Source organism: Pseudorca crassidens, chromosome 17 (assembly GCF_039906515.1).
Source record: "Pseudorca crassidens isolate mPseCra1 chromosome 17, mPseCra1.hap1, whole genome shotgun sequence".
Classification (NCBI taxonomy): Eukaryota; Metazoa; Chordata; class Mammalia; order Artiodactyla; family Delphinidae; genus Pseudorca; species Pseudorca crassidens.
The window spans coordinates 19,864,545-19,892,071 of NC_090312.1; positions in this window are offsets into that span (position 1 = coordinate 19,864,545).

The following is a 27,527-nucleotide window of genomic DNA, read 5'->3' on the forward strand; positions in this document are numbered from 1 at the left end:
AGCACGGACTTCATAGAATCATTGTGAGAATAATATAATTCAGATAAACCTGGCATGAAGGTTAGCAATGTTTATTGCAGAAAAATTCACACCGTTACATAAATCAGATTTAATTTAATTTTGTTGATCTTCTTTGAAGCCATCAGAATATAGAGATTATCATGAAGTCTCAGTAAACTGTGAAGGACATTTGCAGTGTGTTTGGCTGCTGGGGTTCACTGCACCCCTCTTTTGGTAGCAGCACTCCAATTTCCTTCTAAGAAATCACCTTTCAGGACTTCCTTGGTGGTCCAGTGGTTAAGACTCAGAGCTTCCACTGCAGGGGCCAACAGTTTGATCCCTGGTTGGGGAACTAAGGTCCCGCATGCCACATGGCCCAGCCAAAAAAAAAAAAGTCACCTTTCTTTACCCTTCTCTGAGTTCATGCAATCTGAGTGATATAGATCCACCCCAGTTTTACAGGAGGGTTACTCAGATCTGACCAATTATAGACTTGCTTTTCCCTGGGTGTAGTGAGTGACTCTGAATGGCACGTGACCTCATCAGGACCAACCAGACACGGTGGGACTTTGGCTGGAATGTCCCGAAAGGAGATACTTCTTCCCACTAGACTGGACCCCAGGAGGATGTAAAGCTGGACCATGATATTCTTCTTCCTTCCAGGAGGGAAGATTACCCCATGTATAGGGTATTACAGTGGACTCAGAATAAGGTAAAGAGAGATTGGGTCCCCTGCCTCAGTCAAGCATGTAGGTAGACATTTCAACCAAGCTTTTCGGTAACATGGGCCAGCAAATGTCTTTTGTGCTTCAGTTAGTTTGGACTTGAATTTGGCACGTAATTGACAGAATGCTGACTTGCACAAGAGCTGGTCATTTCTTCCTTCTGCAGATTAAGGGCTATGAACCCATTCACAACCTAGAAAACAATCTTAGCCACACATACCCCTCCCACCCCTCCCATCATCAGCCTTATTGTTTCAAAGGTCTTGCTTCAACTTCTTTTTGCCACACAAGCCCCTCCATTCATTCATCTCCTTTATGTCCCACCTGGTCACAAACCTACCAGCCTACCTGGTCCCCACACTCTCCTCACTAGCTCCCTCCCAGTGCCCGGCTCCCTTGTTAATGTCTGCCAGTCTTTGACAGATTCTAAGCTGGCCACCAGCACCTCTTAAGTGCTGCAAAGAACAAATACATAACCGATATTCACCTCACAGCTGTTCCTGTCTTATCCCTTCCGAGCTTTCTCGGTTACAAGGATAAATTCAAGTGTCCTGATCCTGTGTGAGGCTGGGGAGACCTAGTTTATTTCTTTTTTGAAAACCCACAAACCAGCTCATTCAGCTGAGCTAGATGAGAAAGGGACATAATTCCAGAGGCCTCCACTGTTAAGCTTGTGGGTTCCTCACTTGTAGAGGCTGGAGAGGGCAAAGGAGAGAGAGCGTGTGGTTTGATTACAGTATAATTTTCCTCCCTCTGGGAGCATTTCAAGCGTATTCTACAAATGTCAGGGAACCAATGACTCATCAAACAGTCAAGTGTTGGTTTTGGAAAAGGGAGAGGAAGTCACTGCTTTGGAGCTCAGGAATGGATTTGCACCAAGGTAAGATCTCATTGCACCAGTGGGACTGAAATGTTGGCAGGAATCCCTTGCTCTTTTCCGAGCCTGGGAGAGATGCCATGTCTCCCAGATTTCAGGGGCAGGGTGACACACTTGCAGTCAGAAAATATTTAGCCTGAGCCTTCCCATGGTAACACTTTCTGTGTCTCCAAGGACCAGGGTGCTGTGCTCTTGAAGTGAAGGCTCGATTCCCTGAGGACAGAGAGGAGACAAGCCTGGCCTTCTGTCCCAGGACGTTGGCAAGAGTGAGGTGGGAGTAGTGTCTGTCGCCTGATTAGTCTGGGCAAATGTGAGCTGGAGCAGAGAAGCAGCTGTCAGAGAGAATCTGGCCAGACTTTTCCACCCTAGGCCCTTATCTCTCCTCCACTTGCTGAGTTTGGGAAGTGAGAAAGCCCAATTATTGATTGGGAAGCATGAGAGAGGGATGCCAGCACAGAGATGGAAAAAAAACAATGGACGGAGCTGTTCAGCGAACGCCGCAGGTCCTTAGACAACACTTTCTCCATGTGAACTCATGGTAACTGCATGTCACAGGTCACCTGTGAGGTGAAAGTAACTGATGTGTAAGGCGGAGATAACTCGCAGGGCAAGAAACACATAGTGACTCTTTCCCTTCTTCCTTCCCTTTAGGGTCTCGAGCAGAGACCGTATCTCTCTGACCACTTCTGCATCCTCCAGAGCGCCTATACCCCTCCTGTTCAGTCTTTTTTTTTCTTTTCTTTTTTAAAATGATGATGAGGTGTTTGTAGATGCTTGTGTACAGTTGACGGTAGTGATGGGGGTTTGAAGTTCTGTGGTCAGAAGGCCTGTTCTACATCTTAGTAAATCCTGGTGGTAGAAGTAAGGGAAAGGGAGGGAGCACAGGCTTTAATTGTAGGCAGCCAGCGTTGGAGGCTCCCTTTAGAATGTGGCTTGTACGTGGCAACTTGGCCGTCAGCTTTTGGCCTCAGTTGCAACTCCGGGATGCCAGGGAAAGGGTCATTCCATGGCCTGTAACACCTACTTGTAAAGAGAGTGCTTCGGTGTCAGTCCTCAGACCTGCTCGTCTCTACTTGCCACTTGCTTGTCTGCCTATCTTGTTCTTACATTAATATGGCAAAACCCTAACCTTATTTTCTGCTTTTCTAGATTTTTATCTGAATAGCGTGGTGATACTGGAGAAAGCCACACAGTAGGACACAGTGGTATCACAATAAGTTTATGGTCACACTCATATGGCCCATCAGCTGTCTCACCACCCTCCACAGTAACAACCGTCACTCTGTCCCGACATCTGATCATGGTACATGTCCCCTTGCTGTGAGCAGCTGACATCTCCTCTTTCTTGCCGAGGGAAGTGAAGCCATCAGACCAGAAGTTCTTCAAACGCAGACTAGCAAGTGTATACCTGTCCCTATAGCAAAACCCATCTTTACCTCCTGTTACATTATTGGGGGGCTGGCAGGTCTCTCCTCCTAAGATCAACCTCTCCTTCCTTGTGCTCTAGTTTCTACATTTTTCTGTCTTCACAGGGACCTTCCATTATCAATGACTCCCCTCAACTGGATCTTTCCATAAATATTTAAACACTCTTCACTCTCTTCAGTCTGTGAAAAAAATTCCCCTACATTATACCTGTAGCCTCTTATAGCTGCTTCTAACTATTTTTCTTCCAAACAGTCTTCTAATCCTTTCCAATTTTCAGAGCCAATTCTCAAAAAACCTGTCTACACGTGGGGCCTCTCTTTCCTCTCCACCCCCATCTGGCTTCTGCCTTCTCACTCCTCCAAAGTCGCTCACTAAGATCACTCATCACCTTCATGCCACTTAATCTAAAGGCCACTTTTTAGTTCTCGACCTCTCAGCAGTATTTTATACCACTGATACCTGCCTCCTTCATGATCACTCCAAAACGCCACACCTTCTTGGAGTTCTTCCTCCATCTTTGGCTAAGTCTTCTTTCTCTTTGCAATGTTATTTTCCCCCTAACCTGCCATGAAATAGTAATGCTTCTCAAGGCTTTGGTGTTATACCCCCTTCTCTTCCATTTTCTTCCTTTCTGTATTTTATTTCAGGAATCCCTTTGATGTACATGGCTGTCATTACCACCAAGTCAAAGATGACTTTGAGCTGGATCTCTAGTCCAGATCTTCCCTGAGAGCCTCACACGTGTATATCCAAATTTCTATTCAGTATCACCATTTGCATGGTGCAAGGCCACCTCAGACTCATCATACCCAGGATAATGTATAAACTTTCCCTAAACCCATTTTTTTTCTAGTGTTCTCTGTTTCAGTGAATGGTGTCACCATCCAGCCAGAAATTTAGCACTTTGGGCCATTATCTTCAATTTGCTTTACCATCACTAAATCTGTCAATTTCAACTCTTTATTTTTTTCTTCTCACACCTTGTCTGTCTTCATCCTGGTCTAAACCACTCTTGCTTCTCACCAAGGTAAGAGCTTCCTGTTTGTTCTCCCTGCATGAGTTCTGACCCTCTTTTTAATCCCCTCTTTATTCTATAAGAGTGGCTTCTCCAAATGCAAATTTAATTGTGGGTACCAATCTTTTCCACCAGTCACCTACCTACTTAAAATTTTTAACGCTCCATTGCTCTTTGCAAAGAAACAGAGACCCTTACTTAACACAGCCGATGGAGTCATTTCTTGTCCTGGTCCTTGCTTCCCTCTCCAGCTCATCTGCCACCATTTTCTCCCTCACTGTGTCTGCTCCTGTCACCCAGGCACTTCCTGGGTTTCTTGATTAGGCCGGGTTCCACATGGACACAAGGCTTTTTCACATGCTATTCCCTATTCCTGGAATAAACTTCCTTTCTTCTTCTGCCTAGTTACCTTGCACATACTCTTAAGGTATCAAGATAAACATCACGTCCTCAAGCATTTCATGACGTCACAACGTAGTTCGGATTGTCTTGTGGTAGGGTTGTATCACAGCACTCGTCTTTGCTTGGGATAGTACGTTCATTTGGGCTTAATATCTTCCTAGCTGACTAGACTGTAATGGAGATTAGTGATCTGCTCATGGTATCCCCAGTATCCAGCACGATATCTCATGCTTGGGAAGCACTCAGCAAATATCTGTTGAAGGAATGAATCAAAAATCCCATTAGAAAGGCCCCGTTGTCTTCATTTTGTCTTCACTATGAGGCCTATACAATAAAGGATGGAGCTGTGTGGCTCTCACAGGTATGTCTGGCTCTAGAATCCAAGAAATGCTTGGTATAGAACAGCTGTGCCATTACTAAGGAGAGAACACAAGTCACACTGCGTGCGTGTGTGTTTATTGTTGCTATTGTTTTAAAATAGGGAACCAGAGTGCAAAATCACTTGTTAAAGGCTCAAATCGTCTTAATTATCTGATGAGCTGTCACTAGGAGAAAGATCTAGCTGAGCACTTTGTTGAACAGGGTCCATGTAATTTGACCATAGTTTAAGGGGGATTCGATTTACGCAGGTTGACCGTATGTCCTCATTCACACTTTTTGTCAAGGTGTAATTATGAATGGTGCAATTATTACTAGTACCCTCTTTAACTCTCAGAAGTGTTCCACATTGATCCATACATGATCTGAGCATCCTGTTTACAGGTGAGGCAGCAGGGCCAGTGTAAATAGTTCTGGAATTAGGAGTTTAGGTTTTTGTTTTAGTTCTGCCTTTAGATGTGATTGTTGCAAGTTACTTTAGTAGGTTTGAAGGGCTAGATTCTTATTAGCCTGTGATTTTGTGATTGTTTTGTGTGTGATCTTTAAGCTAAAACATTAAAGATAGGTTAAATTTTCAGTGGGAAGACATGAGTAGCATGGCCCTCTAAGCTTAAGGGACACATGAGCAATGTCACAGAGATACCAAAAGTACATAAATTATTTAGGAGCAAAAGGAACTTGGTGGGAGAGGGCATAATTAGAACAGTACATTTTTACTGTATATCTAGGAGAGAATTGACCTCTCCCGTTGCAGAGCACAGGCTCCGGACGCGCAGGCTCAGCGACCATGGCTCACGTGCCCAGCCACTCCGTGACACGTGGGATACTCCTGGACCGGGGCACGAACCTGTGTCCCCTGCATCGGCAGGCAGACTCTCAACCACTGCGTCACCAGGGAAGCCCAGGAGAGCATATTTGATGAATGGAGTAAGATGGTAGCACACAGACTTTAGATAACTTTGGTAGGAACATAAAATGCATCTGAGATGTGTAAGAATAGTACATGAAAAACTTATTTGAAGCAGATATAGTGAAAGGTGATGAGCGGCCAAAGTTGGGCAATAAAAGTAGTGAAGAAAACGGACTTGGAGAGAAGAACCACTAAGAGGGTAGAAATGAAAGTGTTTGGTGTCTGGAGAATGATTGGATTGGGGAATCACTTATTCAATAAATATTTTCACACTTATTTTGTGCCAGATACAATGTGGGGTATTGGGGTACAAAGATGAAAAGACTTGATCATTGATTTCAAGGAAATATATAAATTAATAATTATAAAGGATACCATATAAATTAGAATGGACATATGTTCAAAGAGCAGTAAAATCATAAAGAAGGAATTTTTAAGTCTTCCTGGATGAATAAGTAAACATCATAAAGGAGGTCTTTGATCTGAGAGTGAAAGAATGAACTAAGAAAGTGATTGGGGTGAAAACAGAGTATTCAATGTCAAGGCTCATGTCTTACTCATCTCTATATTCCTAGAGCTCATTATGGTGTCCAGAAAATAGAACGACCACAGAATTCTGGGGTGTAGCAGGAGATGGCTACAAAGGGAGGTAGACGATCATGAAGCCATGAAAGAGAAGAAGGAAATGATGACCATGCAGAGGTTGAACTTAAAGACTGTTTTGGTACCTTCTGCATCCTGGATGGTGCCATGTCAGCCTGAAAGAGCTGATTCTGCCTTTGAAGTTTGCTAAGCTACAATTAAGAGAGTTTAGCCATCAGGAGAATCTGACTCAATAAACAGAATTACAAATTTCTATTCTAATTCCATTCAGAAACTTTAAAAGATTGGATTATATTTTGGTCTAAGGGACCAGCCACAGATTTAAAGGAGTCAGAAATCTTGATATTTTCTGGAATCTCTTTGCTCATCTTGAATTGAAAGGATATTTACTTTTCAAGCCAGTTTTCAGGTCAATCCAATTATGCTTCTCTGTGACACATACTCTCATTTCACCTTGGCAGATTGGTTTCATTAGAAATAATCCACAGTGGGGGTAATGTTAATATAATATTGCTTCTAAACTAGGCACAGCTTGATGAAAGATTTGGATGTACTTGGTGGGTTGCCATTCCAATTTCAGACGTTTTGCTGGCATTCCCTGAGAGTTTGCCAAGAGCAGGGGATGACAGCTAAATGGGCTTTTCATACTCTGAATGTGGCAGTGGAGAGTCAGCCTCTCTTTAAAAGCCTTGGGGAGTTGATGATGGAGAGGCCCTGAACTCCTGTGAGAAATGTTGTTTCAGAAGAGTACTTGCCAATTCCAAATTTACCAGTTAAAACTGGAAGATGAATTAAGTCATCTCTCACATTTAGGCATTGTTTAATCCAATTTGCAATTCAATATCACATACTTTATGTCATTGGATCTTCATTTTAACTCTGGGTTGTAGTCAAGAGCAGTCTTACTTTTTTCCATTTTATGGATTTTACAGATGAGGACTGGGTTTAAAGAGAGTAACAGGGCTTTCCTGGTGGTGCTTCCCTGGTGGCTCAGTGGTTGAGAGTCCGCCTGCCGATGCAGGGACTGCGGGTTCGTGCCCCGGTCTGGGAAGATCCCACATGCCCCGGAGTGGCTGGGCCCGTGAGCCATGGCCGCTGAGCCTGTGCATCCGGAGCCTGTGCTCCGCAATGGGAGAGGCCACAACAGTGAGAGGCCCGTGTACCGCAAAAAAAAAAAAAAAAAGTAAAGAGAGTAACTTGTTTGTTCATATTTGCACAGATAATTAAATGTTTATGAGGTCTGCTCATTCCCAGTCTAGTGCTTAATATACTTAACAATGTGGTTTTACTTGGTACGATTTTTAAATACGCTCAATGAATGAGTGATAATTCAGTCATTGCATCAGATAATGTCCATACCATAGGTTTAGGTAGGCAGGCATAATGAAGATAGAAAAGGTACTAAAGACCATAGCTTTGCTCTTCAAGGCTTGGACTTTGGTGCATCTTTGTGTCAGCATAATGGTGGTCTTGCTGATTCACTAGTCCAAATCATCATACACATACCAGGTACCTCCTCCTGAGACATACAAAGAAGGCTCTACAAAGAATAGGGAGAGATTATAACAGGAACATTTTGTGGGTAGAAATTCCATTTAACTATGACGATCTGCCTCACCAGCTTAGTGGTACAAAGGAAGATCCTTCTTTAACTTTTTTGATATTCAAATTAATTGCATCTGAAGTTGCTTTGGTAGAAGACACTGCTGGTCCAGATTTCTGCACCTGCCACAGCGATTCTTCAAGGGACAGTAATCTGACTTCCCCATTGTTATCTGCTGCCAGAGAATTTACCACTGTTATAGTTTTTTGGTTTCTTCCCACGTAAAGGTATTATTCTCAAAGTGCTCACAATGGCTGTTGGATCAGGAAGAACTTCAACATCAGTGGCCAGCTCAGCTAGAATCCGTTCTCTTCCTGTAAACAGTAGACCTTGGCCTTCAACCTAGATATTCTGCCTATGCTCCAACTTTGCGAGCCCCCTTTCGAAGCCCTTTGGTGGACTTACGTTGACATCATCCCAATCTATCAGAGAGGGTTTGATGTTGAATATCAGAATGGAAGTTGTTGAAGCCTCTACCACTTAGGTATCCAAAAGTTCCTTAACCTCTATGCAAACTTTGCCGTCTAATCACAGGAATGTCTTTGCCACAACGAAGAGTTTCAGGAGGGGGTTTCAGTAAATACCCCAAAATGATTCCAATTAACTCTTGACTTACCTTTACATATTTAAGAGAGGCATTTTGAATGATTCTTTGTGGAACCAAGAAGTCAAAAGAATATATCCTTAACATATTTTACACAGCGAAACCAAGAACCTATTCATGTTTTCCTATCAAGGCAACTTGATATAACAGTGTCTCAGGCTACTGAAAAAGTTGAAAGCCTTGTGTGATACAAATATTTAGATAAGCCTTCTGTAGGGAAATAGGACTTTGCCCTGACATTTGAATACTGAATGGATCTAAGAAAGAAGTCTAAGAAATTATATAGGAATAATAACTTTATGAACATCTGACTTGTGAATCTCTACTCAAGCTACATTTCAGTTTATTTTCAGAGAAAGGGAGAAAAATGTCTTATATTAGAATGTATAATAGGGGGAGAAACAGACAAAGACGAGGTGGCAGAGCTCTGAGTCCAAGAAGGCTAAAAAAGCCAAACTACACGCTGACACTAATTTCAGGGTTGGTCTGTGGCTGATGTGAAAATGTTGAAGCCAATGGACTAAAGAAAGAACTGCCATGAAGTTAGAGGTTATCGGGACAGCTGCAGTAGAGTTGAGTAGCCAAAGGCAGAGGGGTTCAAGTCCAGTGGCTTTGGTGTCATCAAGGATGGCAGTGAGAATTCTATGGCTTTGACCTCAGTGGTAGCTGTGGTGGTGTTCTGATTACATTTTATCTCCTTTTATTCCACGTGGAACATCATTTTCCAGCTCTCCTGTTAATTCTGTGAGCTGCTAATTTTCTTCCAAGAAATCACTGTTTTTGCTTAAGTTATTCAGTGTTACTTTCTGTCATTTGTAAACAAGAACTTGACTAGTGCACATACTGGTACCTGTAGTATATGCAGGTGTATCTCAGGAAAATGTGAGAAATATGAGGCTACTTGAATCAATTAGAATGGAAAGCAATGGAAGTGCAGCTCAGTTTCAGGCTTGACAATCCAGAAGCTCATGGCACACAGTTGAGAGTCTGCTAATGAAGCTATCACCCCTGTCAGTCTGGAATAAAATGCATATATAACGCAAGGATTTGGTGGACTGAGTCGTTTAATGCCCTAGAATGGAATAAAGACTCCTAGGATCTATTGGTTGGGGTGTGTATTACTTGGGGTGTCAACAGGAAAGTGATGGTACAATCAAATGGGGTGTTTGAGGAAAGTTTAACAAAGGGTTTATTTACAATACTGTGAGCAGGGCTAAGGGAAATCAACAAAAGATGGTGAAGCAGCTTAGGGATTTGAACTGCAAGATCCCTTACTGCTCCCTATGCCTGAAAGAGCAAGGGGAAGGAGTAGTTAGCAGAACCTAGAGACAGCTGTAGTTGCAGCTGTAGCTGTATAATGAGGCGTTCCGACAGGAACTATGGACTTTGGTAAAAGAATCCAGCCACTGCTATCTCATGGCCTGGCAGTCTGGGGACCAGGAAATAAATTTCCCCTTATCTTTTTCAATCTGATTCTCCCCCTCACGCATCCCATTGGCTGGACTCAACCTGAAGCTGGAAGGTTAATTTCACCTTGTTGATGCAGTACATGGAGATCACTCTTTTGGGGCAAAAAGCAAGGAAAAAAATAATGGAGTGTAAGTCAGGGTGGGAAAATGGAGACTATTTTTCACAGGGCAGCTACTTCTAATGACACTAGATAGCTTTCAAGAGACTGACCAACTCAAATTCCTACAACATTCTTGGCTCAAGGAATGGCCTGAAAGAGAGGTATTTTCTATGACTATGGAGAAAGAATATCTTATCTCTTGGAGGCTTAGGGCAGAGATGGCTCAAAACCAAACAAATAGTTTGGTTCTGGGCTTTGCCATATTACAAAATCAGTTTAATTCAAAGTTTTATTAGACTTTTTCTAAAGTTAAGACAATGAAATAAGCGGTGCTGGGAAAACTGGACAGCTACATGTAAAAGAATGAAATTAGAACACTTCCTAACACCATACACAAAACTAAACTCAAAATGGATTAAAGACCTAAATGTAACGTCAGACACTATAAAACTCTTAGAGGAAAACATAGATAGCACACTCTATGACATAAATCACAGCAAGATCCTTTTTGACCCACCTCTTAGAGAAAGGGAAATAAAAACAAATATAAACAAATGGGACCTAATGAAACTTAAAAGCTTTTGCACAGCAAAGGAAACCATAAACAAAATGAAAAGACAACTCTCAGAGTGGGAGAAAATATTTGCAAATGAATCAACTGATAAAGGATTAATCTCCAAAATATACAAGCCGCCCATGCAGCTCAATATCAAAATAACAAACAACCCAATCCAAAATTGGGCAGAAGGCCTACATAGACATTTCTCCAAAGAAGATATACAGATTGCCAACAGACACATGAAAGGACGCTCAGCATCACTAATCATTAGAGAAATGCAAATCAAAACTACAATCAGGTATCACCTCACACCAGTCAGAATGGCCATCATCAAGAAATCTAGAAACAATAAATGCTGGAGAGGGTGTGGAGAAGAGGGAACCCTCTTGCACTGTTGGTGGGAATGTAAATTGTTACAGGCACTATGGAGAACACTATGGAGGTTCTTTAAAAAACTAAAAATAGAACTGTCGTATGACCCAGCAATCCCACTACTGGGCATATACCCTGAGAAAACCATAATTCAAAAAGAGACATGTACCATAATGTTCATTGCAGCACTATTTACAATAGCCAGGACTTGGAGGCAATCTAACTGTCCATCAATAGATGAATGGATACAGAAGATGTGGTGCATATGTACGATTGAGTATTACTCAGCCATAAAAAGGAATGAAGCTGAGTTATTTGTAGTGAGGGGGATGTACCTAGAGTCTGTCATACAGAGTGAAGTTAAGTCAGAAAGAGAAAAACAAATACCGTATGCTAACATATATATATGGAATATATATTTTTAAAAAAATGGTTATGAAGGACCTATGAAGGGGCAGGGCAGGAATAAAGATACAGACATAGAGAATGGACTTGAGGACACAGGGAGAGGGAAGGGTAAGCTGGGACAAAGTGAGAGAGTGGCATGGACATATATACACTACCAAATGTAAAACATACCTAGTGGGAAGCAGCTGCATAACACAGGGAGATCAGCTCAGTGCTTTGTGACCACCCAGAGGGTTGTGATAAGGAGGGTGGGAGGGAGACGCAAGAGGGAGGGGTTACGGGGATATGTGTATATGTACGACAGATTCACTTTGTTATACAGCAGAAGCTAACACACCATTGTAGAGCAATTATAATCCAATAAAGATGTTTAAAAAAAAAAAGACAATGAAATAGGATGAGACCCCATAAATTAGAATGGGACCATGTGAGAGAATTTAATGTCTACACTTGCAACTGCAGTGAGCCTCCATGGCCAGTTGAAATAGCTCACCCCTTTCCAAGATTGCTGGAAGTCTTTGTAACCAACTCCCTAAGTCTTGCAGGTGAAAGGCAATTCTCCTGTTGTCCTCTCTCCACCAACCTCACTGACTCTCTGTCCATTAAAAAAAAGTTTGCTCCTAGAAAATGTGGGTTGGGGACATTTAAAAAATTAAATCTGAGAAGAGAAATTTTGTACTCTAGAAATACTTCAAGAATTTACTAATTTATGGGAACAAAAATCTGAGCTATGTGTTCAGGAATGGATTCTGAGGGTGTTGGATTAAGGATGGAAGAAGATCATTTTATTTCAGGCCCAATTTATTGATATTGGTCTATTTTCAGGTTATTTTGGATTCATTTGTACACATTTGAACATCTGGGAGTGGTTCTAATTGTTTTTTCACTTGGCTGACTGAAATCTGGACCTACATGAAAAAGATGCCAGTTTCATTGTAGAGACAGAAACCAAAGACTTTTGAGATAGGAGCGTTGAAATGGATTAATTATGACTCACCCACTCATTGCTTAACCATGGTCTTCCAAATGGCCCGCTTTGCAGCTTAACTCTGCCCTTTGTCTACGCCGCTTCCTTCCCCACCTTTCCAGAGGCGTTGATCCCAAGGGCTCTCCTAAATAAATATCCTGAAATTTAAATGCCACCTCAGAGTCTTCTTCCCAAAGAACCCAATCTGAAACATCAGCTATAGCCTCACCTCAATTACAAAAATGAGGAATATAGCCTCAACCCATATTTCGTTCCTTGGTGTGTGTGTATGTGCATATACTTTCCTTCCTTTCTGCTTTTTCTATCCCAGTTTATATGGACGTACATGTCATGTATTATTGGGGAATGACTTTTAGTTTAGTCAAAGTGGAAGAATATCAGGAAGGAGCAAGGTCCTGAAACTGGGGCTCGCTACAGTACCAGATGAGACATTGTTTTGCTCCCATCAGAAGACTGAGAGTTTGGTTGTCCTGGGGAGCATTTCATTGTGTTTAGACAGGAGCAACGCTTTTGAAAATGTTACGAAGCAAAAAAGGATCTAGGGAGATGTTAGCCAGAGTGGAGGACTGTGGTGGATGTTAGTCATTTTGGCTCCCTAGAACTTAAAATGTCCTTTGTATTTTGGGGAAAGTCCTAAGAGAGATGGGAGGTTATTCTCCCACAGAACTGAAAGGGAAGGGCTATTCTCTCCTTAGCTTTGCTCTAGTCGCTGGGCATTTTTATGTGACCCATGTGTAGGCAATCAGATTCTCCAGCATCCAACTTTGAATGCTGAGGAAATTATGCAAGCAAGTAACATGGTCAGTTCACAATTATTCCTGCAGGCTGTGGCAGATTCATGAGTCCAGTGTCACTATAGCAAGAATTTGGGGGCTGAGGGATATTCTATGTAGAACAGTGGCAATGTAGGCAGACTATCTCTAGGCCGTTTCCCTTGGTTCTTGCCATACCTGGTTCTCTCATCTTCTTGCCATTTCTGTAAGGTGTCCAACACCTGTGCAGTCAATTCCTTTTCTGTGTCACTTAGCCAGAATCTGTCTCTGTAATTTGCATCCCAAACTCTAACTAGTATCTGAACATCCCAGGGCACTCGTAAGTCCTAGGAGCACAGATACCTAATGGAGTTGAGGAGTTCAGGCCCTTGACCTGCACGGCAAATCAGTGCAAAGTAGATGGAAATAGGGGAAAACAAGCACGTCTCCACTACTGACATCCTTGGATGAAACAACTTTCCTGTTCTTTGCCCTAAGCAGCCTGGGTCTGTACAGTGAAGGAAATGACTCTGCGATAGCCCAGCAAATATAAGCAAGAGGGACCTACTGGCCTTGACTCTGTTCCTTGTGCTCTTTGCTCTCTGTTTTCCATGATTATCTATGACACTAGGGCATTTTGCATTGGCAGGGATACATCTCAGATACTCCCACTGCCTAAAAATGAACAAAACGCTGAACTTATTTATAAGTGGTTACCAGCAAATTGAAGAATAGCTGTTTCATGGACTTGGACTGATCTCTGAGCAAGTGGCCCGGGGCCATCTTAAAGGTCCCCTTTCTAGTTCTGTAGCAGCTAAAAAACTGGCAGGAACAAAGAACTGTGTTGGATCCTACAGTCAGAAACTTTAGAGCCGTAGACCTTCTCCCATCAGAGCGGTCCCCTAATTCATTCATTCAGATGCTTTCTCAAAGCTCTATGCCTGACCTGTGGCTACCATAACAATGGCAAGAAAAGAGGTTGCTTGGTAAACCCGGTCAAGCTGCAAGGCAACCACAAGCTGTTACAGATTTCTTCTTGACTCCTCTTATGACATTCTCATTGCAACAAGTAAGTAATAAATCTCCTCTTATTTAAATGGCAGATGTTAGAGAGCATTATATTTGTTTAGGTAAACCTATAAAGGGGGAAGTTAACTCATAGCATCTGGAAAGTAAGGCAGAGGTTAATCCCTTAGGATTCAGGAAGAGACTGAGAAAGGAAGTCTGAGCAGTAAAGACCACCCTAGGGACCAAGAATTAACAGAGCAGAGCTCTCCTTGTAGTCTGAATTTGGGGCACTGTTAGCAAAATACCAACGTTCCCTTCTGCGATGGACTGAATGTTTGTGCCCCCTTCACCGCCCTTTCCAGATTCACATGTTGAAACCCTCATCCCCAATGTGATGGTATGTGGAGGTGGGAAACTTGGAAGGTAATTATATCATGATGGTGGAGTCCTCACAAATGAGATTAGTGCCCTAGGCTTGAGAGACCTTGCTCTCTCTTTGCCATGTAAGGAGACAGCCAGAAGATGGCCACCTGCAAACCAGGAAAAGGGCTTTTACCAAGAATCAAATTAGCCAGCACCTCACTCTTGGATTTTCTAGCCTCTAGAACTGTAAGAAATAAATGTTTGTTAATTACATCGTCCAGTCTGTGTTATTCTGTTACAGCAGCCTGAGCAGACAAAGAGTAAGACAATTTCCAGCTAGGAAGGCAGCTGGTATCTCTTGGTGAGGTAGGAAATCATTCATTAGAGGAATGTAATTATAATAATGGCTTGGGCCTCATATACAACTAAGCTATAGTACTAATGCACCAGAAATTGAGAAAACATATAGTCTTTTTTTTTTCTTAACATTTTTATTGGAGTATATTTGCTTCACAATAGTATGTTAGTTTCTGCTCTATAACAAAGTGAATCAGCTATACATACACATATATCCCCATATCTCCTCCCTCTTGCATCTCCCTCCCACCCTCCCTATCCCACCCCTCTAAGTGGTCACAAAGCACCGAGCTGATCTCCCTGTGCTATGTGGCTGCTTCCCACTAGCTATCTATTTTACATTTGATAGTGTATATATGTCCATGCCACTCTCTCACTTCGTCCCAGCTTACCCTTCCCCCTCCCTGTGTCCTCAAGTCCATTCTCTAGTAGGTCTGTGTCTTTATTCCCATCCTGCCCCTAGGTTCTTCATGACCAATTTTTTTTTTTTTTTTTAGATTCCATATATATGTGTTAGCATACGGTATTTGTTTTTCTCTTTCCGACTTGCCTCACTCTCTATGACAGACTCTAGGTCCATCCACCTCACTACAAATAACTCAATTTCAGAAAACATATAGTCTTAAGAGAGTTTTAGACAGAACCTCCATCATATTACTTGTGAAAATTTATTGAGCACCTGCTATACGCCAGCCACGGCACATACATTTTCTCATTTTATTCTCTCAGCAGCTCTGTGGTAGTTTTTATTGTGTTCATTTTACAGATGAGGCTCAGAGAAGATAAAGTCACCCTTCAAAGTCTCTTTCTCTGTGTGCCAGGATGTCAGAATCCAGTTTTATCTGATTCTGAAGGCCATGCTGTTTTTACTGTTTTGACTAGAGTTAGAACAAGTCAGTCATAAAACATCTACCCACAAGATAGGCATGTTTGTCTGCTTAGGGCTCATCCCTGTCTTTCTGAGGTTAACAACAACCAGCGTGTTTTTTTTTTTGTTGTTTTTTTTTTAAACCACATGTCCCTGGGTACCACTGACAGATTCAGAACCCCAGGCTGCCCTGAAATTTGATCCTAGCCAGTGTGGGATCTTTCATATTCTTCTGTTCTTTGGCCTCACGGTTTACATAAAGCACAACATCAATCCAGTTTAGCCTGGAACGAGTTCTAAAAGAAAGCACATTACTTTACATGCACAGGGAAGAGAAGATAAGTGAGTTAGGTTTGAAACAAACTTTGTTTGTGAAAGTGCTTTGTTTTGTCACAAGGGCCTTGGTCACGTGGTACTTTAAAAGAACCCAAACAACCAAACCACCAAAATGAAGAGCGGTTTAAAAGACATACGGTTTGAATCACCCCCGTTCCATAGAGTAACAGAAATAGGAGCTGAAAATGACCTGCTTGGCCATCCTGCCCTTCCGGAGTCAGTACAGATGGTTCCCTGTAGACAAGGCAGCCTGAGTTAGTCCTGTTGGGTTTGATGAGCTAAGTGTTGGGGGAATCTCATTTTCTTCCTCTATGAGTTGGCCACCTAACTGTTCTTACTGCTTGGAAATTGTCCTGACCCCAAGCCAAAGCTTGCCTTTGCTGCATTTCATCTCATTGTTCCTCCATTATACTCATGGGCCTCTGACTCATTCTTTTGTTTCTAGAAGTTTCCATGCTTTCCAGAGGCTGGCATGGCACTCTCAAGGAGTTTCCCCAGGGCCTTGGCTTCTCCAGATGGACATCAGCTCTTTACCTTCTCCCAATATAGGGAAACTCCAGTATGAAACCCGGAGATTGTTTGCACACAAGTGGGCTTGGGAGGTGGTGGTGAGCTTAACCGAGTGTCCCCCAGGTCTTCTCCTCATAACCAGTGTTTCTTTTTAATTTTTTTAAAAATTTATTTATTTAAAAAAAATTTTTTTTTTGGCTGCCTTGGGTCTTCATTTCTGCGTGCGAACTTTCTCTGGTTGTGGCGAGCGGGGGCTGCTCTTCATCGCAGTGCACGGGCTTCTCACTGCGGTGGCTTCTCTTGTTGTGGCGCATGGGCTCTAGGCGTGTGGGCTTCAGTAGTTGTGTTGCACAGGCTCAGTAATTGTGGCTCGCGGGCTCTAGAGCGCAGGCTCAGTAGTTGTGACACACGGGCTTAGTTGCTCCATCACAAGTGGGATCTTCCCGGACCAGGGCTTGAACCCGTGTCCCCTGCATTGGCAGGCGGATTCTTAACCTCATTACTAGTGTTTCTTAAAAGTTGCTATTAATATATCTTTAATGACAGAGTAATGTGAACGCATATCTCAGAGGGATCTACCCGAAGTGGCTTGTGATTTCTTCAACATGGCTTATTTTGTCTTAAATATTCATATCTTACCTGCATCTGTGCTTGCTTTCATAACAAATATTTTAAACACTAACCAATTAAAATATTCCACTTTGCACCCTCCCCCAACCTGTAATCCCAGCCCTGCAAAATCCTCAGGTAAAATTGTCATTGTAGGAATGTGCTTATTCTAAGTCTGTGACCTCAGATACCCTCAGACATGTTATATTAATGAGAATATAAATGCCCGTTTGAGAAGCATGACTCTAAGAAGTACAAAGTGCCTATCAGGGTCAGGTGAGGAATGCAGGATCTAAAATAAAGTAGGGGTCAGAGAGCGTGTAGCTCATAGAAAATGGGTGTGTTCTGTTTTGGGGTAGACTACAGTATGAATCCTGATCTCTGAGAGTCGGTTCATGTTATTTAACATCTATAATATTCAGCTTCTGCGTTGGTAAAAATGAGGATAACAGTCTTTGTGAGGTTTTAAAGAGAGAATATTTATGAAAACCCTTAGCACAGGCTTAGTATAGTTGGCAGTAAATAGATTTACTTGCCTTTCCTTTGTTTGGGGGAGGGCTCTGGAGGAGTAGATAAAGAGATGAAAGCTATTCAAGTCTCTTTCTGGGTCATTTCTCTTCTTAGCATCGCCCTCTCCGGCCCCACTCATTTTCTGCAACAGGAAACTTTCAACTCAAAGACTCTCAGCCTTGCCTTGGGGCCTGAGCCAGTTCTGGCCAAATATGACCATATTTTAAGGGTCCTCCTCTTACCACTGGAAAGAACCTGGAATGAGTCTTGTTGCCAGTTTTGTGTTGGGGATGGGCCATGGGTGTCTGCCCATTCTCTGAGCTTCAGTTCTCTCTAATCTCTGTTTTCTGACCGTGACTCGGCCTTGGTTTCCTGAGTGCATTTCCATTATGCTGAGACTGAGGCCTTCTGTCAACAGTACATCTATCCAGCTGGACCCAACATCTGCATCACTCTAACTCCTTCTCACGAATGCTGAGCCCAAGTGGTGGAATAGTCTTTAGTGTTTTTTTGTTTTGTTTCATCAGTCCATTGTCTGCCCCATCATATGTTTCTGGGGGCCTAACATCTGCATAACCCTTATTTACCCCTTCTCATGAGTGCAGAGTTAAATTGATGGGTCAGTGCTTTGCATGTCCTATCTATCTATCGATCGATCGATCTATCATTTATCTCTATCTATAATTTTTAAAAAAATCAGTCCAATGTCTGAAGTCCCTCTGAGATTCTGATGTCTGAGGATAGGTTTGTTCACAAGTTGAGGTGGGAGACGGGTCCTTACCTCTGGCTAAGGATGCCTGCAAAGCCAGACGCTTCCTCACCTTCAGCCCCTGCAGCTAGAATGTGAGCACCTGCCTAGACTTGGCCAAACGGATGCTTCTGCTGAGTCTCTGAACTTGGAGCCAGTGACGGAGAGTAGCAGGGAACACTCAGAATTCATTCCAGAGGCAGAGGTAGTGGCACCCATGCGCACTGGCAACAGAAGAGACACCCAATGCACACTGCTCCTATGAGAGGACCTCGGCTGAGATTCTAGACTCCCACCTTCTCTTTGCTATTCCTTTCCATTTTGGAGCTTGTTTCCTGGTACTTCCCATCAATTCCCTGAGCTAATCCATGCCCTTCCATAAATCCTTTTGTGCTTTAGTTAACCACAGTTTTGGTTATTTGCATCCAAGAACCTTGACTCAACAAACCCTTTAATCTAGCCCCATCAACCTGAATCATACTGCTGCCACCTGCTGGATAGTTGTTTCATTTTTGTAAGCTTGGGTGACGCCATGACTTCCAGGAAGCAGAAACTGTACTATTCTTTGCAGTGAGCACTCTGTGTGTTCCCCAAATCTCTCACCCACGAAGGACTTGTTTCCCCAGATGCTGGGAGTAACCTTTAGCTGTCAGTTCCCTCAGTGGCTGCCCATCAGTAGAGAGATGCCTTGCTCAAGGCCAGAGCCCAGCATGGTTCCCATCCACTGACTGGTGGATGTGGCCGTCTCAACCCAACTGGGGGCAACTCTGAAGAGCCCATCTAGCTCCAGAGCCCTCTATGTCGTTTGCTGAGGCCAACACTGAACATGAATTGGAGCTTGACTCCCCCCTCTGCCCAATCCTGCATCCATCCTCTCCCTTTATCAGGTGTTGATCTTAATAAACTCCTCATAAATCCTCCTGCATGTTGATCTCCACCTCAGAGTCTGCTTGCTGGGAAACACGATCTGTAATAACCTTTAGGTAACTGAATTGTCGGGACCTAGCCCAGTTGCTAAGAAATATAAGTGCCAATATATATCTATATATACTTTATAGATGGAAAGGCTACCTTTCTTTTGCCTAAAATTGATCTCCACTTCTGCTCTGGATCCCATCTCTTTTCACCTCCTCTGGCTTCTCTAAAGACCTTTCTTCTCCTTCTTTCCCAAGTTTCTTATGTAACCCCAATTCTTAGACATGGGAGTATCTCAAGGCTTTGTCTTGGGCTTCCTTCTCTAGGTGAGGTCAACCACCAACATGGATTGGAGGCTCCGAAGGGCAGTTGACAAGTCTGTTTGTCTGTTACATTCCCAACACCTGTCACCGTGCTTGGCACTTAGCAGGCATTCAATACGTACTAGTTTATTGACTGAAAATCCATGTCTTCTACATTTTTCTATTGGGGAAAAGAGTTAAACCGGGAGCAACATGGAAGAAGTTTTGAAGAGAAGGTTTATGCTAAGGCTCCTAGATGACCCTCGTTTTATTTTTGTGGTATATTCTAGCATTGTTGTTTCTTAGAGCCTTTCCTCAGTCATCTCTTGCCTCCTGACTTTTATTTTCACTCACATTTAAGTGCAAATAATCGGTGTGGCTGAAGTGTTATTCTCAAAGGGAAAAGCTGTTTTAACAGATACCAGTAATACAAAGTAGAGGTGTAATGAATAATAATTATAACCATTTTAATGTTAACTGTGCTTATTTTGTTTGGCTTTGCAAAGGAGAACCACCTACATGATCTCCTTTGATATATACGGTCTTATTATTTCCAATTTATAATTGATGGAACTGAAACTCAGGGAATGTAACCTTCCCACCCAAAAATACGCAGCTAGTAAATGAAGAACCAGGAGTTGAATTCTTTTTTGTTTAGTTGTAAATGGCATGCTCTATTTTTTATTTGATGTTGTTGAAGTTAAAACCTAGAATTTCAGGCTCCTTTGGTTTGCCAGGTAGGGGGGAGGATTGGTCCAGTTCTAGCTGATGCCTCTTGTTGGTAAGACCTGACCTGTTTACTGAATCTGAACCCTAGTTCCTTTCTGGGATGGAAGAGAAAAGGTCCTCAGTCCCTCTGTCTAGCTGTCTAACCTTTTCTGAAAGGACTCCTGGATGAAATAGAAGCCCATATTCATTTGGAGGGTACGTCCAATTCACAGGCTTTAGGGACAACATCTGTCATGTGAATCCAACAGTCAACTAAGGGAGAAATTGCACAACCAAATAACACAAAGCTTTTAGGCTTTTATGTGCTACCTCTACAGATTCAAATTTGAAAAATTTAACCAACTTCTGTGATTGCAAAAGTCCCACAATGAAGCTATTTCTTTAAAGTGGAGGAAGGCGAGAGGAGTGAGTCCTTCTTAAGAGAAGAAGCAAACTGCACCCTGATAGTGATCTGGCCCCAGGCTCAAAACTCATTTATTTCTCTCCAGAGCATGGTCTTACCCAAAGAGCCCTTCATGCCGGAATGCCAGCTGTGACTATGCTACACTTTTCTTTTGGAAAAAAATCTTCCTTTCCAGCAAGTCTCATGTGCCAACCATGTTCTTGGCACACCGTGTGATCACAGCTCAGACATTTTAACCTGCCTGAAAACTACTGTGGATGGATTTTCCGGGAAGGCTAACCTAGACTTGAAAACGATGTTTGATCTTAAGGAATACTTTCTTTTTTCTTTTTGCCCACTGTCATGCACAAAATATAACTCAATAATCTGCTGAGCTGTGTGTGTGTTGTGTGTGTGTGGTGTTTGGGGACTGGAAAAGCAATTTCAACTTATTGATGGGGAAGCAAAGCGCCTGAAAGGTTTTGCCCTGGTCTGATTATTCACAGATGTGATAGGCAAACTCATTATTGATAATGTGGAAGAATTGGCAAAGCATTAGGCAAGAAAATGCAATAGTCAGTATAGACGCCTGAGGAGGTCCCGATAATACTTCCTGGACATCTGTGCTCCCCGCTCCCTCGTTCATCATCTGAAAATCACCCTTACCCAGATTTTTAACCATTTCAGTGGAGCTGCTTGAGTTGTTCCTGTTGCTTGCCTTACCTCTTTATAGCTAATATCTCTTTAGTGCTCACTGCCTGCTGGGCACCGTGTTAAGTGATTTATGGGGATAGCTTTGCCAAGCCTTACAACCCTGAGAAGTGGGTATTAATTATCATCTCCATTTTACAGAGGAGGATGTAGAAGTATGTCTGGGTTAAGAAATGTGTCCAATGTCCCAGAACTCGTAAGACTCAAAGGCTGTATTCAAACCCAGAAGTGTCTGGCTCCAGAGACCACGCTTCTAACCATTAAACCAAACTGTCTTTACCAAGAAGCTTGCTGAGGAGAACTTTCCAAATGATCTCCAAGTTCCAGCTGTGCAGCAGTGACCTCCATGCCTCTCAGGAGAGCTGGGTAGGTCTCCCTCTTCTTTTGAGAATAAACGTAGGGTGAAGCTTAGTGAACTGGGAAGCCAAAAGGAACATGACTTTAACCAATGCAGACTTTCCCTCCCTCTGAATGGTGTGGCTGGCTAAAGGCTATTATGTTTATTAGCAGTGGAGACAAGGGTCTGCTTTGCTGAAGAGTTTTACAACGTACAAAGAACTGTGTCTGTGGTCTACTTCTGAGAAAAGCAAACGCCAGGCAACAGGATATGAGTGAATAAAATAGAAAATCGGGTGTAGAGCACGTCCCAGCTCTTCTGATGCCCTCTGTGGGGGTCATCACCAAGAAAAACCATCATGGTCTTTTGATGGTCTGGGTTTCTTTGCTTTCTTGTAGTGGAGTGCTTTCATTAAGGTGCTTTAGAAAATGCCAGAGTTTTCTCAGTCACAAAACGTAGGGAGGGAAATACAACTTGGACATTTTTTAAAGATCTGACCTATGCAGATGGTGTGTGTGGGGGGATACTTTTTAGGGTGTTTTGGTTGCACGAAGCAGAAAAATAAACTCAAACAGATGTACTCAACAAAGAAAATGTATTGATTTACATAACTATAAATCCAGTGTTACTGTGTACTTCAGGCTAGGTTTGATCCAGTGGCTCAACGATGGAACCAAGGCGTCAGTTTCTTTCTGTTGTTCTGCTTTGCCTTCCAAGGGCTTAACGTCATTATAAAGTCCCCTCATGGTTTAAGATGCCTGCTGGCAGCAACTCAAGCTAATGTCTTCTTGTTTACATCCCAGAGAGAGAGGAAATCTCTTCACTATCACACTGAAGTCCTTTGCCTGACTATGATCAACTTAGGCATGAATACATCCATGAATCACTGTTGTTGCCACGTGAATCAGAAGAGATTGACTCCAGCAGCTCCAGGAGCGGCTCCAGATTGGCTTCATCAATCAGCATAATTCCATCTCCCTTCCCATAGTGACTGGTTCAGGATTGGACATGCAGCTGGTACCTAAGCCAAGCTGGAGATGGGTATCCTTGGCAACAGTGGTTGTTTTGTGATGGATGAGGACAGGTCCAGTGGATGCTGGACATGCTGCTACACCTTCCACTTCAGGAGGCAAGATCAAAATACAGTCATCCAGTCAGTGCTATTAATTTTTTGGTCATCAAGAGAAATGTTTATATGTGAGAAAGTTGGTTACGTTCTTTTAAACCAATTGAATCCTATTTGCATGCTGATGCTTCCCCTACTTATGAAAATAGATTCGAATTTCTTCCCTCATGTTCCGTATAACATCAAAGCAGGTAATGTAAGCTGGTAGAGTCACTGTTACTGATCAAAAAATTTCAGGAGGAGCTCTAGATTTGGGGATGTGTCTTGTTTTTCCTCTAAATTTTTCTTGCTAAATTTCTCTTTCTCTTGTTAAAAAAAAAAAAAAAAAAAACCCTACAGAAAATGCTCCTACCACATTCAATGCATCAATCCAAAGTTATGTAAATATTAATACATCTCTTCTCCATCCCAATTACTCCAGAGATAATGTTAACACTTCAACATTTTCTACACTTTTTTTCTTGTTTATAGACAAAGAGTACAAACACATGTCTAGTGTTGTTCTGGCTGTGTCTTTCTATAAAAAGTGAGATTATATCATGCACATTACTCTACAAATGTCCTTTCTCGCTTAATAATACATCACTGATATATTTCCATATTAAGAGCTGTAGATATAACTTATTTTTCAGTAGACCCTAAATATGAATGCACTTCAAAATTTTCCAACTATTGTATTCTTCTATTCTATTATTGATGGACATTCAAATTATTCTCTTTTCTTTGCTGTGGAAGACAATGCTATTTCACCTTATTTAACTCAGCAAAATAGGCTTTTTTTCACTAGACTAAACTATGGTGTATTTTACACTTAAAATGGGTGAATGGTATGGTCTGTGAATTATATTTCAATAACGCTGTTATAACGTGTGTGTGTGTGTGTGTGTGTGTGTGTGTGTGTGTGTGTGTTTAATCAATGAATCCATCCTCAGAGCCTGATCCTATGCTTGGCACACAGTATCAACTAAGAAAATATTTGTTCAATTAATTTCCCTTTGTGACACAGATTTAGAACGTTAACCAAAGTAATGAGCGATTCATGAGAGGTTTATTCCAAGGCATTTACAAATCTGCAAGTTCTTAATACCATTTTTATCAGTCAGGTTCTGACAGAAAATCCACTCAAACAAGGTCATTGAGGTGAGTTTAATGAATGGACTAATTATGAGGATAAGAGCTGATTACTGGAAACCATCATGTGGAAGAGTGCAGTAGGCTAGCAGGAGTCCTCATCTTACCCCTAAGCCTGAAGGCACAGGACTGGGAGTCACACTGGAATCTAGAGAGAGAGGTCCAGCTGGGCGAGAGGGCTGCCTGCCCCCAAAACTGAAGTGACTTCACTAGAGGAGCCTAGCCCCTACCCAAGCATGATCTGTGAGGAGTAATTCTGGGAGGATAAATGCCCCACCTCATTCTTCTCCTGTTTTTGCATCTCCCATTGTTACTCCCATTGGCCAAAACTAACTGGAGAGAAAGAAGACTCAGTGATTCTGTTGATGAAGGTCAATGTTTTTGGCCCCCGGGGCAGGATGGAAAAAGAGAGTGGAGAATAGGCAGCACAGTCCTCTAGCATATAATTCACCTCTTAAGAGATCAGGACTTGTGAATAAAAAATGGAAATAGTAATTTCAGGTATAAATTTAATACACACAGACTAGAGTAGTTTGCAAGGCTGTTTTCCAGCACAGGCACCCCTTTCTTAACTCTTCAATTTTACCATCAACACTTGCAATGAGAAACAATAAAAAGATGATAACTCTTCAGTATAGGTCATGTCTGCGCTCTACAGTGATTAGTTCAGAGCAGATCTGTTTCAGGAATTTCCTTGGCATCAGCATCATTTATGTCCAGAGGGGCTAGAAAACAAGTCATTCCAGAAAATGACTCCATCCGAGCTTGGTGGAACTAGTGATGAGTGACGTATGATTCACTTATTTTGTCAGCAAAACATGTATTAAGTAACTGCTCTGTGACAGGACTTGTACCAGACACTGGGGAAAACACAAAGAGGAATTAGACAGAGGTTTCAAGGAAGAGCCATCTCCTGGAAGAGACAGGTAAGCAGGTGACTGCGGTTGTGTGAATTGAGTGTTGGAGCCATAAATGGGCATTCGAGTGTAGGGCTTGTGTTTCCGGACTGGTTCCACCACCTACTACCTCTGTGGCCTTAAGCAAGTTACTTAACTTTACATGTATAATAATAACCATGGTGGATTACACCTTCCCAAAATGGCCACAGCCATAATGCCCATCCCACATGCAATGTGACCTTGTCTCCCCCTCCTCCCATCAAAGGTGGAATTAAGTTTACTACCCCCTTGAATTTGAGGACATCCTGGGATTGCTTTAAGCAACAGAATATGGTGAGAGTAACACTGCTAGTTCTAGATATAGCCCAGGTTCATCTGGTCTGGCAGGTTCCCCGTCTTGCTTTCTGCAACTCTTGGGACACTTCTTTTGGAAACCCAGGCACCATATTGTGAGAAGCCCAAGTCTCTGGGAGAGGCCATGCATAGGTATTTTGTATGTTACACACACACCCAAAAAAAATGTTCTTAACTTTTTTTTTCCTCCCACTTCAGCAGAGTTTCAAGAGCCATGCTCCTAAAAACAATGGGATCCCCTTACCCAGATATGCTTCAACCACTATAATTAAAAATGATAGTTGTTTCCCAAATCCCAGAAAAGGTAAAATTAATGGATAGAATTTTCTATGTTTTAGTTTTTTCTCTCATAAAATTTTCCTAGATGATGACTTCACTTATCTATACTGAAATCTAAAAGTCAGATTCAGACTTTGCCCAAAAGGATATAGCACCTTATTTTATTTATTTAATTTATTTATTTATTTTTGCGGTACGCGGGCCTCTCACTGTTGCGGCCTCTCCCGCCGCGGAGCACAGGCTCCGGACGCGCAGGCCCATCAGCCATGGCTCACGGGCCCAGCCGCTCCGCGGCATGTGGGATCTTCCCGGACCGGGGCACGAACCCGCGTCCGCTGCATCGGCAGGTGAACTCTCAACCACTGTGCCACCAGGGAAGCCCCAGCACCTTATTTTAATTGTGATATATGAATACTTCTTGAGGTTCTAAAAAGATCATCATGACTTCGGGATAAGCTACAACCTGCCGTGAGAGACCGGGTGCCACTGGTGTGGGGAATCATTTGCTTTTCTTTTTGTAAACTCTGGGCTATTTTGCAGGACACGACATAGAAGACAGTTTCAATATGCTGGCAGGTTAATTTGTTTGAAGAAAGACTCCTGTGGAGGAACTTGGGAAAGAATCATTTGAAAACTGAAGAAGCAGACATACTATCTACAGATTTTAGATTTTTGATTACCGACGCATCTTTAATGATATGTTGGGAACATATTCTCAATATATTGACTATATTTTTGACACAAGTGGCTTTGCACTCAGTAAAAGATAACAAAACATAAATTTGGGTTGCGGTCATCAACTACAGGACATAGAAGAAATGTGAGCCTCATTTAACTTATTTATAGAATAGGGATGTAATAGGTTTAGAAAGATTCCACAAGACCACACATGCAAAGTACCTAGGGGAGTGCCTGGCAGAAGGTGGTCAGAACACATTAGCTTCTGTTCTCCTGTGTACCTGTCCCCAGCTGCTGTGAGCATTCACTGTTAGCAGCTCACAGCTGCCTGTCCCCGTCTCAGGCAAGGAAAGACACCCAGCCCAGGAAGGTACACACCATGGAGCCAATGACTGATTGACACAGGAGTACAAAAAACTGACTTTGATGTGGGATCTCTCTGATGTTCCAGAGGGACCCTGTGGGTAAAGCCAAGACTAGACTTTACCTTAATATTCTTTCTTGGTGCCTTCCTTCTTCCTTTGTTTTCTTATAGGTTCTTCCTGAAAAGTGTTCCTTCAATAAATCACCTTTGGGTTTCCCTGGTGGCGCAGTGGTTGAGAGTCCGCCTGCCGATGCAGGGGACATGGGTTCGTGCCCCGGTCCGGGAAGATCCCACATGCCACGGAGTGGCTGGGCCCGTGAGCCATGGCCGATGGGCCTGCGCGTCCGGAGCCTGTGCTCCACAACGGGAGAGGCCACAGCAGTGAGAGGCCCGTGTACCGCAAAATAAATAAATAAGTCACCTTTACTGACCACACCAATTCCTGTTTCTAGAGAACCAGACATGAGATACTTAACAAAGGGCCCAAGCTCAAATAATACTCCTCAAAATCTTTCAACAATAATTCCTACAGAAACTGACTAAATGCCTTTTTCTATCTCAAGTCAGTTCAGAATGCCTCCATTCTGACATGGCCCCAGGGAACTTGCTTGATTACCAGAGATCCTTCACCCAGAGAAAGCCAGTCTCATACCTGACCTGAGCTCAGCGGGGTTGATACCCCTGTGTCTCTCTGTGGACGCCATCTTACCTCTGTCCTTCTACAGTTTGTTAGGAAAGTGGAGGTTATCTAGAGCCCGGAAAGAATGTGTGAGATTTCTTGATGTGGAATAGCCTGGTTTTGAAATTGATAGGCTTC